The 14,192-nt window shown below is 39.8% G+C and overlaps 1 protein-coding gene across 1 annotated transcript in view; it reads left to right on the forward strand.

Annotated features, from left to right (window-relative positions):
* LOC103276274 (RING1 and YY1-binding protein) overlaps positions 1-14,192 on the forward strand; it is a 74,635-nt gene that overhangs the window by 32,530 nt on the left and 27,913 nt on the right. The gene's annotated exons all lie outside the window — the stretch shown is intronic.

Below are 14,192 nucleotides of genomic sequence, written 5' to 3' on the forward strand. Positions count from 1 at the left end.
CTGCTGGGCTCTGGCGATTCTTCCACCTCAGCCTTCCAAGTAGCTGGAACTACAGGCACACGCTACTACACCCTGCTAATTTTTTGATTTATTGTAGAGATGAGGTCTCGCCAAGTTACCCTGGCGGGTCTCGAACCCGCGGGCTCAGGCAGTCCACTCACCTCAGCCTCCCAAAGCGCGGGATTACAGGCTGAGCCACTGAGCCCGGCTAGGAAGGTAATTTTATTAGTGAAAGAAGTAGGTATATTTCACGAGACTTTTTTAGTTGGTTTCTAAAACCAAGCTGGAATATTGCCTTAGTTCTTGGTTTTTAGTTTTTTATCTAACTATGAAGAAACAACTTACAGTGTTTGTATCTCGGCTCCAGAACCTTCTAGATGTACTGTAATTCCCTTATTAGTGGGAGATATGTTCAAAGACCCCCAGTAGATGCTGGAAACTGTGGGTAGAACTGAACCCTGTGTAGACTGTGCTTCCTATATATACCTATGATAAAGTTTAATTTAAAAATTAGGCATAGTAAGAGATTTGCAACAATAATAGAACAATTAAAACAATATGCCAGCATCACTGCTCTTGCACTTTGGGCCATTCTTAAAAGACTGTGAGACTAATGGGTGGGTGGTATCGACAGTGTGGATATGCTGGGCAGAGGGTTCGTTCACGTCCTGGGTGGGATGGAGTGAAAGTGAAAGATTTCATTGCAGTGATCAGAACAGCATACAATTTAAAACTTATGGATTATTTAATTCTGAAATTTTCCATTTAATATTTTCAGACAGACCATAGTTGACCGCGAGTAACTAAAACTGTGGAAAGTGAAACCTTGAATAAAAGGAGACTGTTGCACAGTTTTGCTTTCATTCTATTATTATTTTTTCCTTTTAACGATGTGGGTTACAATTCAGTGTTAGGTATACAGATGTTCAATATGCAGGTTGATGAGGTATGCTCCCCGCTTCCCCAAGCAGATTCCCACTACTGCCAATCCCGCTTCCCCACCCCTCTCTCAGCAGTTTTTCACTATGGCCAATCATTCTCTTACAGTGTTATGGTAATTGTTCAAGGTTCACTTATGAGTGAGAACATGTGATACTCAGTTCTTTGTTTCTGTGAAAGATCACTCAGTATTATAGACTCTAAGTCCATTCAGGTTGCTGTGAAGTTCATGATTTTGTTCTTCTTTGTAGCTGTGTAATATTCCATCATGTATATGTACCACAAATTTTTTTATCCAGTCCTCTTTTGATGGGCAGCACGGTTGGTTCCATGTTCTTGCTACTGTGAACAATGCTGTGATAAACATAACGCATGCAGGTATCTTTTTGATAGAGTGATTTGAGTTCTTGTGGGTATTTTCCCAGTAGTGGGATCGTGGAGTCATACAGAAGGTCAAGTTTTAGATCTTTTAGGAATCGCCACTCTGTTTTCCACAGAGTCTGTACCAGTTTACACTTCCACCAACAGTGTAGAAGTGTTCCCTTTTTGCCGCATCCTCTCTATCGTTTTTTGAATTATTGATGGTAGCCATCCTGACTGGAGTTAGGTGCTATCTCAGTGTGATTTTAATTTGCATTTCTTTGATGACTAGTGAGACTGAGCACTTTTTCATGTATCTGTTGGCTGCTCTTCTTTTGAGAACTGTCTATTCAAATCTTTTGCCCACTTTGTAACGGGGCTGTTTGATGTTTTCTTTTCGGCACGTTTGAATTCCTTGGAGATCCTAGATATTAGCCCTTTGTCAGACACACAGTTGGCAAATATTTTTTTCCTGGTTTGTGGGCTGTCTCCCTGCTCTCTTGATGCTTTCTTTGGCTTTGCAGAAGCTTGTCGGTTCGATGAGGTCCCACGTGTCTATCTTATCTCTTATGGCATGGTCCCTTGGGGTTTTGATCAGGAATTGGTTGCCAGTTCCAATTTCCATAAGGGTGTCTCCTGCACTTTCTAAGGTTCTTAGAGTTTGAGGTTTTATACATTTAGGTCTTTGATCCATTTTGAGTTGATTTTTTGTGTATGGGTGATAGGTAGGGATCTTGTTTTATTTCTTTATAGTGAAAAGCCATAAATATTCTCAGTCTTGGGCCTGCTCGGGCCATTTTCTTGAAGAGCGAGTAATCAATTAAGCCAGACCCTGAGTAATATATTAAAAAAAGGTATGTCTCACAGTTCTGGAGGCTGGAAAGTCCAAGATCCAGGCTTTGGCAGATTGTGTCCAGTGAGGACCGCTCGCTGCTTCCAGCCTTGAAGGGCAAAGGGTCTCCCTAGCTCCCTCCAGCCCTTTTATGAGGCACCCATCCCGTCTGCAGAGTGGAGCCTACATGGCCTAATTACCCCTAAAAGCCCTGCTTCTTAGTGCTGTCACCTCTTAATGCTGTTACACTGGGGATTAAGCTTCAACAGGAATCTTAGAAGGTACACAAACATTCACACCATAATGGGAGTAGACATTTTTCATTTCATATATGAGGGGGTAGCAAAAAAACTCAGAATTTATTTATTAAAAAGTTGTGTGTTCTTACTTGTTTAAACTTCAGTCACTTTCAAAGTTCTCCATTTGACGCAAGACTCTTCTACATTGTCAAAATGTTTCCCTTTGAGAACTTTTTCATCCAGGGAGACAAACAAAAGTAGCTCAGGGTGAGAGAGTGTGAATAAGGGGGGTAGGGTATGGGGTTCATGCTGTTTTGGCTCCAAAACTGCTGAACACTCAGCACGGTGTGGGAAGGTGCGTTGGAAGAAGCAGTGATCTGTTTGCCACAACTTGGGGTGTTTCTTCTGCAAATCATGATGCAACCTTCTCAAAACCTCCAGTTAAAAACTTTGGTTGACCATGATCCAGAGGAACAAATTCCAAGTCTACTATAAGGGGCCCACCCTCTGAAAGATGAGTCTTTTGGGGAGTGGGGGTCCCTCTATATGCTTTTGCCTACAAAAGGTAAAAAAAAGAAAATCTTGATTAAATAGCAAAACTGATTTATGTAAACTTGGTAAGATGGGGGGAAAGTTAATAGGAATTTCACCGAGAAGCTTCTTTTTTATTCTTTTTATTTCTTTATTTTTTTTATTCTGCCACCCAGGCTGGATTGCAGTGGCACCATCACGGCTCACCACAACCTCAACCTCCTGAGCTTAGGCGATCCTTCTACTTCAGTCTCCTGAGTAGCTGGGACTAGGGTCATGTGCCACCACCATACCTGGCTAGTTTTTTGATTTCTTGTAGAGATGAGATCTTACTATGTTGCCCGGGCTGGTTTCAAACTCTGGGCTCAAGCAGTAGTCTGCCTACCTTGGCATTGCAAAGTCCTAGAATTACAGGCATGAGCCTGTATGCCTGGCTGGAAGCTTTTAATAAGCATGTTATAATTATTTAAACATCTACTATCATAGTGTTTGCCTAAAATGGATTTTGAGTGTTATGGTAGTGAATCCTGCTACGTTAACCACAGACTTTTGGTGAGGCTGCAGTTAGTTAGTTAGTTAGCCAAGAGTTAGTTAGCAAAGAGTTAGTTAGCAAAGAGTTGCATGTAGCTCTATAGGTATTCTGATCTTGTCTTCTTACCAGCTACAGTCTAATGAACCGAATGAGCACCAAGCTGACTTGGATGCTTTCCCTCAATTACAAACCAAGAAGCATGCTTTGGAGGCTGTGGAGGAAATGTGGATAACAGATGACTAGACTTAACTCTCTAGTTTTTTCCCTCCCAAGCATGAGTGTTTTGGCCCTCATTAGCTACATTTTCACTGTTTGGTTTTCTTTAAACCATTCAGTGCTAATGTTGAATTTTACTTGTCTGGTTTTGAAGAGTGTTCTCTGATTCACTTGTTTGTCAACGTTTTGGGGAGCGGAAAGGAGGAGGGCGTTTTGGGAAAAACTGCTGACGTGGCCAGGAAATTTGTGTGGCTTCCTTAGCTCTCACTCAAGCTGTGCTCTACTTCATGCATGCATAATCTACATAAAAAGGTAAATCTGCTAGCAAACAGTGGAATCCCAGCTAGTGCGATCTACAAAGCATTTTGTATTATCTATTGTCTTTATTCTCACCATTAGTATAATTGCTTAAGGATTGATTGATTGATTGATGCTTTTGAGCCTTTACAGACTGATATGAATGACCCACCCTCATTTTTTATTTCCCTACAGACCTTGGCCAATACCACTTCTAAGGTGCATTTGTAATTGTCACCTGAGAAGTGGTTTCATGGGATATGGAGGCTCCCTTTTTTACAGTAGTTTCCAGAGACAAACACTGAGATGACTTCTCAAAACAGTTATGAATTAGTTCAGACACCCTTAATCTTTGCTCTTTGTTGGTCTAGAATTTGTCTTCTGGGCTAAAGTTGATTGCTCATTCTTCTTATATGTAAGGTGTCCTTAGGTTTCTGTTCCGAATTGTCTATATGGTTTAGAATATACTTTAAATTTTCTAAGTAGCTTATGGCAAAAGAAAAGTAATTATCCGATAGGCTTAGCAATTACATTATTTGCAAATATTTTACAAATTGTGGGAAAGAGCATACTGTATTGCTTTCTCCCCTTACTTCCGAGAGGAAAATGTCACAACAGTGAAAGTTCCTCACTGTTTACTTGCTTTCAGATAAGAGCACAAACCTCTGGTTGAGTTTTATATGTTCAGTACTAGGATAACTGCAAAAACAGAGTTCTTAATACCTGTCAGCCTTTCTGAACCAGTTCTGAGAGAATTAAGCCTTTCTGTTCTAAGATTTCCAATCTAGGCAGTCAATTAACTTTTCCCCCTGTGCTTTTAGAGTAGTACTAGTTTCTTAGGAGAATTGAGAAGATAATCACGGGGATGTTTTGTGGTTCAGACTGAGAATGGTTGTGGATCTAGAAGAATACTCTGTTGTATAATCATTTCTCATTCAAATTTACAAATGCAAAACAAAATTGGAGACAATATCACCTGGCATATGCTTGTAGTTTTCCAGTAATCCACATGCTTAGTGAATGCCTATAATCCTTCCTTTCATTGATGATGACGTGCTTTGGCTGCCCAAATTATTTGGTGTTCTCACATTCGCCTCTTGCCTTACAGCCTTACATAGATTTTTTTTCCTCTGTTAGGGATGTTCCCTTTGTTCACCTAATTCACTGAACAGAACTCACTAGTCATTTCCTTTGTGATGCTCCTAATCACCTGCTAGTGCAAAGCTTGTATTCCCTCTTTTGTGCTATAGTACCTAGGCTTATAACCATTATCTTTCACTTAAAAATAACGTGGTAAAGAATTACCTCACCACTCCTATCTTTATCCAACCCTAGATGGCAGAGACTGCTAGGTTTGTCAACACCTAATGTGTGCTGACAATATGTTGAGTGATTTGTTTACACTCTTTTGGTGTGTAATGTAGGCACTTAAAGTAAGGTTTTGCTGCAGTAACAACGGCCGTATATCTGGGCACCAAACAGCAGCAGAACACCTTGACCTCCATGGAGCTAGAAATACAATCATGGCTTCATTAACAAACAGGACACTAAAACCAACTCAGCCCATAACCACAGCCTGACTGGATCATAAAAACATTAAATCACTTTCTGAGTGATATAAGATTATAGTACTTCAAATGCAGGTATGTAATTAATTGCAAAGAATGAGTCAGCATGGTATTAAAAAAAAATAAGTAGAGCTTCAAAGGATGTATATACCCAGAAGACCTACATGAGCCTGCCTGCATTGTCACTAGCTAATATCTTAAAGGTCACTGCCATCTCTGGATCTTTCATAGCATTTTCTCATTTGTGAAGTTGTTTTGAGAGAATTTCTTGAGAATATATGAGCAAGTGTACTGGAAGTGAGAAAACAACAAAATGTGTGAAGTGTAGTGAAACTTAAAAATTCTAAATTTGGATTGTTGAGAGGTTTTTAGCTATCACTTCTCTTGTTATTCAGAGAGGCTAATAAATAAAGCCTGGCACATAGTGGCTATTTAGTTAATGTATGTTGAGTCAATGAAAGCAGTTAGATTTCAAAATAATTTAACAAGAATGATACTATAGGTTGAATTGGGTCCAGAAAGAGTAGGCAGACAAAAGTTGCCTCTGGACAGTGTCTGCAAGCTCCACTTGGGGATGTGTTATGAAGTTAAGACCCATAATGCATTATGGGAACTCAAACTGAGGATTTTGAACAAGGGAATGGTCTAAATCAGTGACGGAAAGAATGAACTTTGACACTCTTTATGATAAACTAAGCTCAGGTAAGCAGTACTTTGAGCTAAAGCAGAAGATGGGATAACAGTCATTTATTGAATGACCTTTATATGCCAGACCCAGTACAAGGCACTTGATAGATGATTTTTATCTTTACAGCAGGCAAGATACTTACTATTACCCCCATTTAAAAGATGAGGATAGAAATAACCCATCCAGAAAATACATTGAAAATAGTATGCTAGAGTAACTTGAGTGGCAGAGGAAGTAGTTGCATGACAGGAGGGGGGGGAGAGAATGTGGTAGGGGTGGCGGCAGTGCTGTTGGATGGATTGCCCTTCACACTGCGTCTCAGACTGCCCTTACAAATTGGATGGGGAACAGAGGTGAAGCTGGTTTTGCTTCCTTTGGAAGCCAGTTACTTGTTTTTTGTTCTAAGTATTTACTGAAGGATTAAGTCACACCTTTAAGTTTGTTCTGTTATGTTGAACATTGGTCATACTTTGAGAAGGATCCCACTTTGATAATGCATAATACCTGTTTTAAAAAGATCATCTGATGAACGTGCAGTTGTGTGTTGCCAACACTCTTTGGAAGGAAAAGAACAATTACATACTTTTGCAAGTAAAACTAAGAACTCTATCCAGTAATTTAACTTCTCATGTCAGTGAGTAATTAACCATCTTAACCACCCAAAGAAGAAATAAAACTAAAATTTTCATTATTCCATTATTTGTACACATCTAATCTATTGTTTTACATTTCAGAGCTGCCTTTCTTGAACAGATAGAGCAGTCATTTTGTTTACATTTTCAATTTGTACATGCAAGCCATCTTTTTAGTGCATGTATTTCTGAATTACTTTATGGCATCTTGTCAGCCTCCTCCCTTGCCCACAGAGATTTCAATCAAGTAGATTCTTAAGAATCGAGAAGTGTTCAGCTCTTCTATTGGAAGTCATGATTTATTGCAGCATACTGCTGTAACTCCTTTTCCTGTTCATTCATGTAAGCCCACTGAATGTACTGTTCAGTGTGTGTCTTAGTTCACTTTGTGTTTCCATAATAGTACCTGAGGTGATGTGTAAAGAAGTTCATTTGGCTGATGATTCTGGAGGTTGTTAAGTGTAAGATTGGGCTGTCCATCCGGTGAGGGTCTTGTGCTCCTTCAGCTCATTGCAGAAAACAGAAGGAAGGAAGTGGGTGTGTGCAAAGAGGCGGAGCCACCTGCTCTTGCAGTAAGGAATCCAGTCCTGAGGAAGCAAGAACTCACTCCTGGGTGGCCTTCAGTCTGTTCCTGAGGTATCCATTCCTATGACCCAAACACTTCCCATTAGTCCTTGCCTCTCAACACATGACTGCAGAAGTCAAATTTCAGCATGAATTTTGGGAGAATAAAGCCATATCCAGACCACAGCAGCATGTATCACATATTTTATTTTGTCCTTTATTCTGAATACTGTGAATATTTTGTGGTGTTCATAGGCTTAGATCATAATCTCCCAAAAGGGAGTTTTACTATCTTTATTTTTGTCATAGAGCTTAACTCAGTGTAAACAGGCTCATTACTTTTTTAAAAGTTTTAGTAAGAAGTAGTAGTTTATGTTCTAAGCTAAGGCAATTAAATGAGATATTTAAAATAGAGGAAATGGTTCTAGAAGTATTAAATTACTGAGTTTATAGAAATAACTTACAAGTACCACACAGAAAGAAATGTATTTGAAAGAGGTGATTGATGCGTGATAAAGTGATTTTGCATTTTTGTCATCCCTTGGACTTAAAAGTTAATACTTAATGTAAAGACATACTTTTCATTAATGAGCAAAACACATTTCCAAAAATTTGGCTATTGTTTAAAAAAGATCTCTATTGGAAAACATTTTTAAGTCATTTTTTCCCCAAAGTATAACTGTATTTGGGAAGGAAATAGCAATAAGAACGAAATGTGTTGTAAATTATGTCATCAAAAGGCAGAATGGAATGTTCTTGTTCACAGATTTAAAGAAATAACAACATTTCATGTATGTTTGAACTTAAAAGTTTGGAGGCAAAAGCAATTGCCAAGCAGACACTGTTTTTCTTTTCATTCAGTTATTCGAGAATCTATATGACACCTGTGTCAGGCTAACAAATCCACATGTGTTACATAGTTAGGCACAATGCCAAATGTTCAACTTCCATTTAACCAGAGGTGAAAGCATTTTAAGATGCCCGGTAATCCATTCTCACATAAGTTTCTATATACTCTGGTCAGTGGAAGCCACACAAAAGTAGCTATAGAGAGATTGTGGGCATTAAGTGGGAAGGGTAATGAAAGGCACTTCTGACATTGATGTGAGAGTCTGAAAGTGGAAAGTAACTTCAAATGGTAGTGCCAGGGTAGTGTGATTTATAGTTGGCTCAAGTTTATCTTAGAATGGAAAGTTCTTGGAGAGAATTAATTTAATTTTTCCATTCGTGGCTTTTGTAATTGTTCTTAGAAAGGGTTTAGTTTTAAAATAAAGTGAAAATTGCATTGTATTTTTTACTTTCGAGGTAAATGTAGGTAAAACAGGTCTTGAGTTGATCCTGCTGGGTTTGCCTTCCACGCTGCTTATTTCTTTAGCAACTTTTGCTTATTTTGTTTAACTTTTCAGCACATTTCACTTGAAGCATGTACTTTATTCAGCAAGCAAATTTTAAGTTTCCAACTGGATAGTACAATAGTAGGCAGCATGGGAGTTCATAGAAGCTGAATACAGGATCCCTAAAAGAATAGTGCCCATCTGGCTCCCTGCCTGCAGTTCCTGCCTCAGCTTGTGATGCCTCGCCTCTTCATCTCAGCCACTCTGGTCTTCTTTTAGTATTAACTAACAACGGGTGATTTTTTCTTCTTACCACAGGGACCATTTCCTATGTTCCTACTAACTTAGTTAAACCACCCATCATTGACATTTTCCTCCCCCGTACCCATGGCTAATGCCCTCACCCCAGACATGGCCATGATCCCTGAAAATGCCCTTGATGTTTCTGTCCTTCAGAACACATCCCTCTTGCAATTTTCTAAGTATGTGTGTGATTATTTGCTTGTTCGGTCCCTTATTAGACCTGGCTCTTTAAGAGCAGGGATCTCCCTATTTTCATCCACCATTGTATTTCTGTCATCTCTACAGTGCTTGAGATAGTGAATGAATGAATAAGTGAAAGTGCAAGGTAAATAGACAGAAATTCCATTAGCTGCATGTATGTGTCTATAGAACCAAATAAATAGGAGAGCTAATGCAGTAATAATGTAAAGGCTTCTGGGCTAGAGACATTGTCATGGACAGGAGCAGTGGGAAGGCTGGGAATTGGAGGTGGAATTAGGGAGGAAGGGTAACAAGAGTCGTGGTTGACAGGTTTAGGGGTGAGAGGTAGTGCGGAAGTGGGCAAGTAGCCAAACCTGTTTGTTTAGGGGTATTTGGATCCTGCTGGGAAAATGCAGGCATTAGATTGGTATCATATTGCATAAATTAGGCTTCAGTGGAAAGACATTGAAGATCTTAGAGGAGGGATCAAAGCAGTATTGTGAAAAGATGGGTTTGGCTTTCGGGTAGAGGCTGAAATGGAAAGGACTGGCAATATTAGGTATAAAAAAAGAGTAAGAATATGGGTTTTATCTCGGTTTTCTGGAACATAGTTTTGAGGATTCTGGAGCCCTATTTGAGCTCTGCCATGTTTTGGACATGCCATGTTTGTATGTCACCTCCGGGCTTTGAGGAATACCTGGGGGGATGAGTGGAGAGGAGTCAGTGTCGGAAATCTTCTGGAGAAAAATGGCCAGTGTTTGCAGAGAGTTTTGTTTTCTTTTAAAGAGGAATTGTTATCAAATTAGAGCTAATGCTTATTGCAGCACATTTACTGACATACCTCATCAGGCGTGGTGGCCCATGCCTGGAAATCCCAGGACTTTGGGAGGCCAAGGTGAGAGGATTGCTTGGGGCCAGGAGTTCAAGACCAACCTGGGTAACACAGCAAGAGTCTGTCTCTTAAAAAAAAAAATCAGGTGCAGTGGCTCATACCTTTAATCCTAGCACTTTCCAAAGTGGAGGTGAGAGGATTGCCTGAGCCCCCTCGGGTTTGAGATCAGCCTGGGCAACATGGTGAGACCTCATCTCTACAATAAAAAATAAAAATAGCCGGTGTGGTGGCACATGCTTGTAGTTCCAGCTCCTTGGGAGACAGAAACTTAAGGATCGCCTGAACCCAGCAGATCGAGGCTGCAGTGACCATGAGCGTGCCACTGCAGTCCAGCCTGGGTGACAGTGTTTTCAAGTATGACTACAGCCTCAGCTCTCAGGAGTGGCAGAAAAAATGAGATGGATGAGTGACTTCTGTCCAAGAACAAAGCTTCTCCCCACTCCTCAGAAAGGGAGAAGGAATCCACTGGATTCTTTTTTTTTTTTTGAGTCGGAGTCTCACTGTCGCCCAGTGAAAAACTATTCTCAAAAGTTTTTTACCTGGGAGGACACAGGCAAATAAGAATCCAGTGGTTGGATTGCCTGAGCCTAAGGGTTCGAGACCCGCCTGGGCAGGCGAGACCTCATCTCTCCAATGAAATTTAAAAAATAGCCGGGCGTGGTAGCGTGCGCCTGTAGTTCCGGCTACTCGGAAGGCTGAGGCGGAAGGCTCGCCGGAGCCCAGCAGGTTGAGGCTGCTGTCCCCTTTCATCCACGAATTCACTTTTAGCAGTTTCAGTTACCCATGATCAACCTCTGTCTGAAAATAGGTGAACACAGTACAATAAGTTACTTTGAGAAAGGGGAGAGGGAGGGAGAGACCAACCACATTTACATAATGTTTAGGGCAGTATATTGTTATAGTTATTGTTTTAATATTAAATCTTTCACTGTTATCTCTTACTGTGCCTAATTTGTAAATTAAACATTATCGTAAGTACGTATGTGTACCAAAAAAGCATAGTATATTTAGGGTTCGGTACTGTCTGAAGGAGTTTCAGGTATCCACTGGGGTCTTAGAGCATATCTTCCACAGATCAGGAAGAAGTTGGACTAAATGTATTCTAACTGGGAAGAGTCAATATAACATGGTTGTCTACTATTCTGGATTTATTCTACAGTTTAGAAGAAAACAGATCCTAATACAAGGAAAATTGATCATCACGATTGGTGCATTTTTTAAAATTAATCATTCCTGTTTTTAATTGCCTCAGGAGTAAGATGCCTGGGGATTTATCATTGTTCATTGCTAATGACTAGCCTTTCAGGAAGCCCTAAGCCTATTTAGTGGTTAAGCTCACCGGAAAGCATTGTCAAAGCCGGAATATCCATAGCAGTATCTTGAAAGTTTTTCTACCCACTCTAGGTAGACACCTGCTCTGAAAATTTTCCATGCAAAGATTACTTTAAGTGGTTTGATATATAACTTTGGAGAGTCAGTTTAGTACTTGCATATGTGCTGATATGGGCTTGCCAAATAACCAGCAACACGGCTTTGCCTACAGCTGCCTCTGCTGTTCATCCTGCAGTGAGGTGGGATGGCTTGGCCAGGTTTAAGTGTCTTCATTTCTGTCACCATCAGCATTTACATCTGTATCTGATTTATAATAGCTAAACCCTCAGAAAATGCCTCCCCTTCTGCTTTTTTTGGGTAGCTCCCTAAAATTGGCAGGAGATTTATATTTAAGGAAGATTAGAGGCTACTTAGTCCATTTGCCCGAAGATTCTCTTTGCTTATCCCATCAAGTGTGGCTGAAGAGAGGCTGATAAACTCAGTGGGGTCAAATGTGCCGGGAGCCTGCCCTTTCTTACCCTAAGGAACTTACTTGCTGTGCTGACTTCTCCTGGACCCCTCTCTTGATTCATATGTCTCTTATTGTCTCTCCTTTTTCATCAGAGCGACCTGGAAACTCTAAGTCAACATTTGAAGTGCAGCCAACTATAGCAAAAATGTTGTTTATTTTTTTTTTCATGGTACCAATTTTCTACTAATAATCTCATTTAAATGTTTGTTTCATTTCCACTCATTACTCTGAATCACTGAGATGTTTCCTCTGCCCTCAATCCACATTAAATTCATATATAGAATAGATTTATTAGAGGGGAGTTGATTAGCTTTAGCGCAAGGCTAAATTTATTTTAAAAATTTAAGAAAGTTGAAGGTTTTTTAAAAAAACATTGAGTTTCCCTAGGGTACTTAATATTTTTTAGTTTTTGAATAATTTTACTTGTGTTTGAACTCTGTGTTAAGTACATTCACAACTTTATGCTAAATATGTCCAAAATATCAAAGACTTTAAGCAATTTCTCAGTACATATTGTACTTGGATTCAAGCTGTATTCTTACCTTTTATCAAATGCCAAATATAGGCTAATGCTCTCAGCCACCAAGCAATAGACTATATAGCCAAGTGACTGCACGTTTATATACAATTTCACAATGAGCACCTGGCTATCCATTTGGCAGGCGCAGCTTGATCCCATTATTTTTCCTATGGGGTATTCAGGGTCATAGATTGGTCCACCAGACTGATTTCAACTGCTTTCAGTGATATTTTCACTTGAGAAAGGACATGTAGTGGGAAGCTTTTATTGGGGAAAGGGGGAATTAATGGGCCTGTAATTTTAGAGACAGAGAAAACACTGTCTTAAAGTAAAGTAAATAAGGATGCTGACACTCCCTTTAGGTTAAACATTTCATTGACTTCTTGGAAAGAAAAGTTTTCCTAAATAATCAAAACAAATCAAGTATTTTTTTTCCAGGCCGTATTTCTTATTTTCATTTTCTTCACGCTTTGGTATTAAAATACCTGTTCACTGCCTAATACCTGTTAAATAGACAAAATTAAATTATTTTAAGTTTATTCGTTTTTGTTTTTGAGTTAAGGTCTAATTTTTTTGCCCAGGCTGGAGTGCAGTGACATGATCACAGCTTACCACAGCCTTGACCTCCTGGGCTCAGGTGATTTGTATGCCTCGGCCTCCCAAGTAACTGGGACTACAGGTATGTATCATCATACCCAGCTAATTTTTTAAAACTTTTTTTTGGGTAGAGATGGGGTCTCACTGTGTTGCCTAGGGTGGTCTCAAACTCCTGGGCTCATGCAGTTCTTCCACCCCAGCCTCCCAAAGTACTGGGATTATAGGCATGAGCCATTGTGCTCGGCCATATTTGTTTTAAATAGTTATGTTAGAGAAATGTATTTTATTATTCATATAAATTCATAATTTATATATAATAAATTATGGCTTCATCACAAATAATCTGAAAAAATGACTGGTCAAGAAGGGTCACGCAGCTCGTCACATGTGAGGGGTAGATGTTGGGGATCTCCTGACTACTGTATTTTTTTAGGGCTATTTTATTGGGCTTAACTTCATGCTAGGCATCCGTTGTTCCCAAAAAGTTGAGTTTGCAGATCTGTGTTCTTGGGGTTTCTTGTTAAATATACTATGAAGCCTGTAAATTGGGGAATTTTAAAGCCAGAAGATATGATAGTTCAAGGTAAATTGCATAATTACCTGCTACATTGGGTGACTGATATATCAGCCTTGTTACTCAAACCCCTTACTTGCTTGGTTGATAGATCTATTTGTTGGGAATATTAACACTGCCACTATCTCTGTAGTCCATTTAGGCTGCTGTAACAAAATATCATAGACTGGGTAGCTTACAAACAACAGGAATGTGTCACAGTTCTAGAAGGTGGGAAGTTCAAGATCAAGGCACCAGAAGATTGGCTCTGTGTTTAGTGAGGGCCTGTTTCCTGATTCATTGTGCCTTCTCACTGTGTTTTCACATGCTAGAAGGCATGAGGGATCTCATTCTGAGGCCTAGTCTGAAGGGTACTGATCCCATTCATGAGGACTCATTTAATCACCTTCCAAAGATGCTGCCTTCTGGTATCTCACCACCTTGGGTGTTAGGATGTCAACATGTGAGTTGTTGGGTGACGGGCACACAAACATTCAGATTATAGCACTCCCTTTAACCCCAATGTCCTAACTGAAAGAAACTTGCATTTCTTCCAGTTGGACAGGATGATG

This window comes from Carlito syrichta, unplaced genomic scaffold (genome assembly GCF_000164805.1).
Source record: "Carlito syrichta isolate Samal-C Ts95f unplaced genomic scaffold, Tarsius_syrichta-2.0.1 Scaffold316017, whole genome shotgun sequence".
In the NCBI taxonomy this organism is placed as follows: domain Eukaryota; kingdom Metazoa; phylum Chordata; class Mammalia; order Primates; family Tarsiidae; genus Carlito; species Carlito syrichta.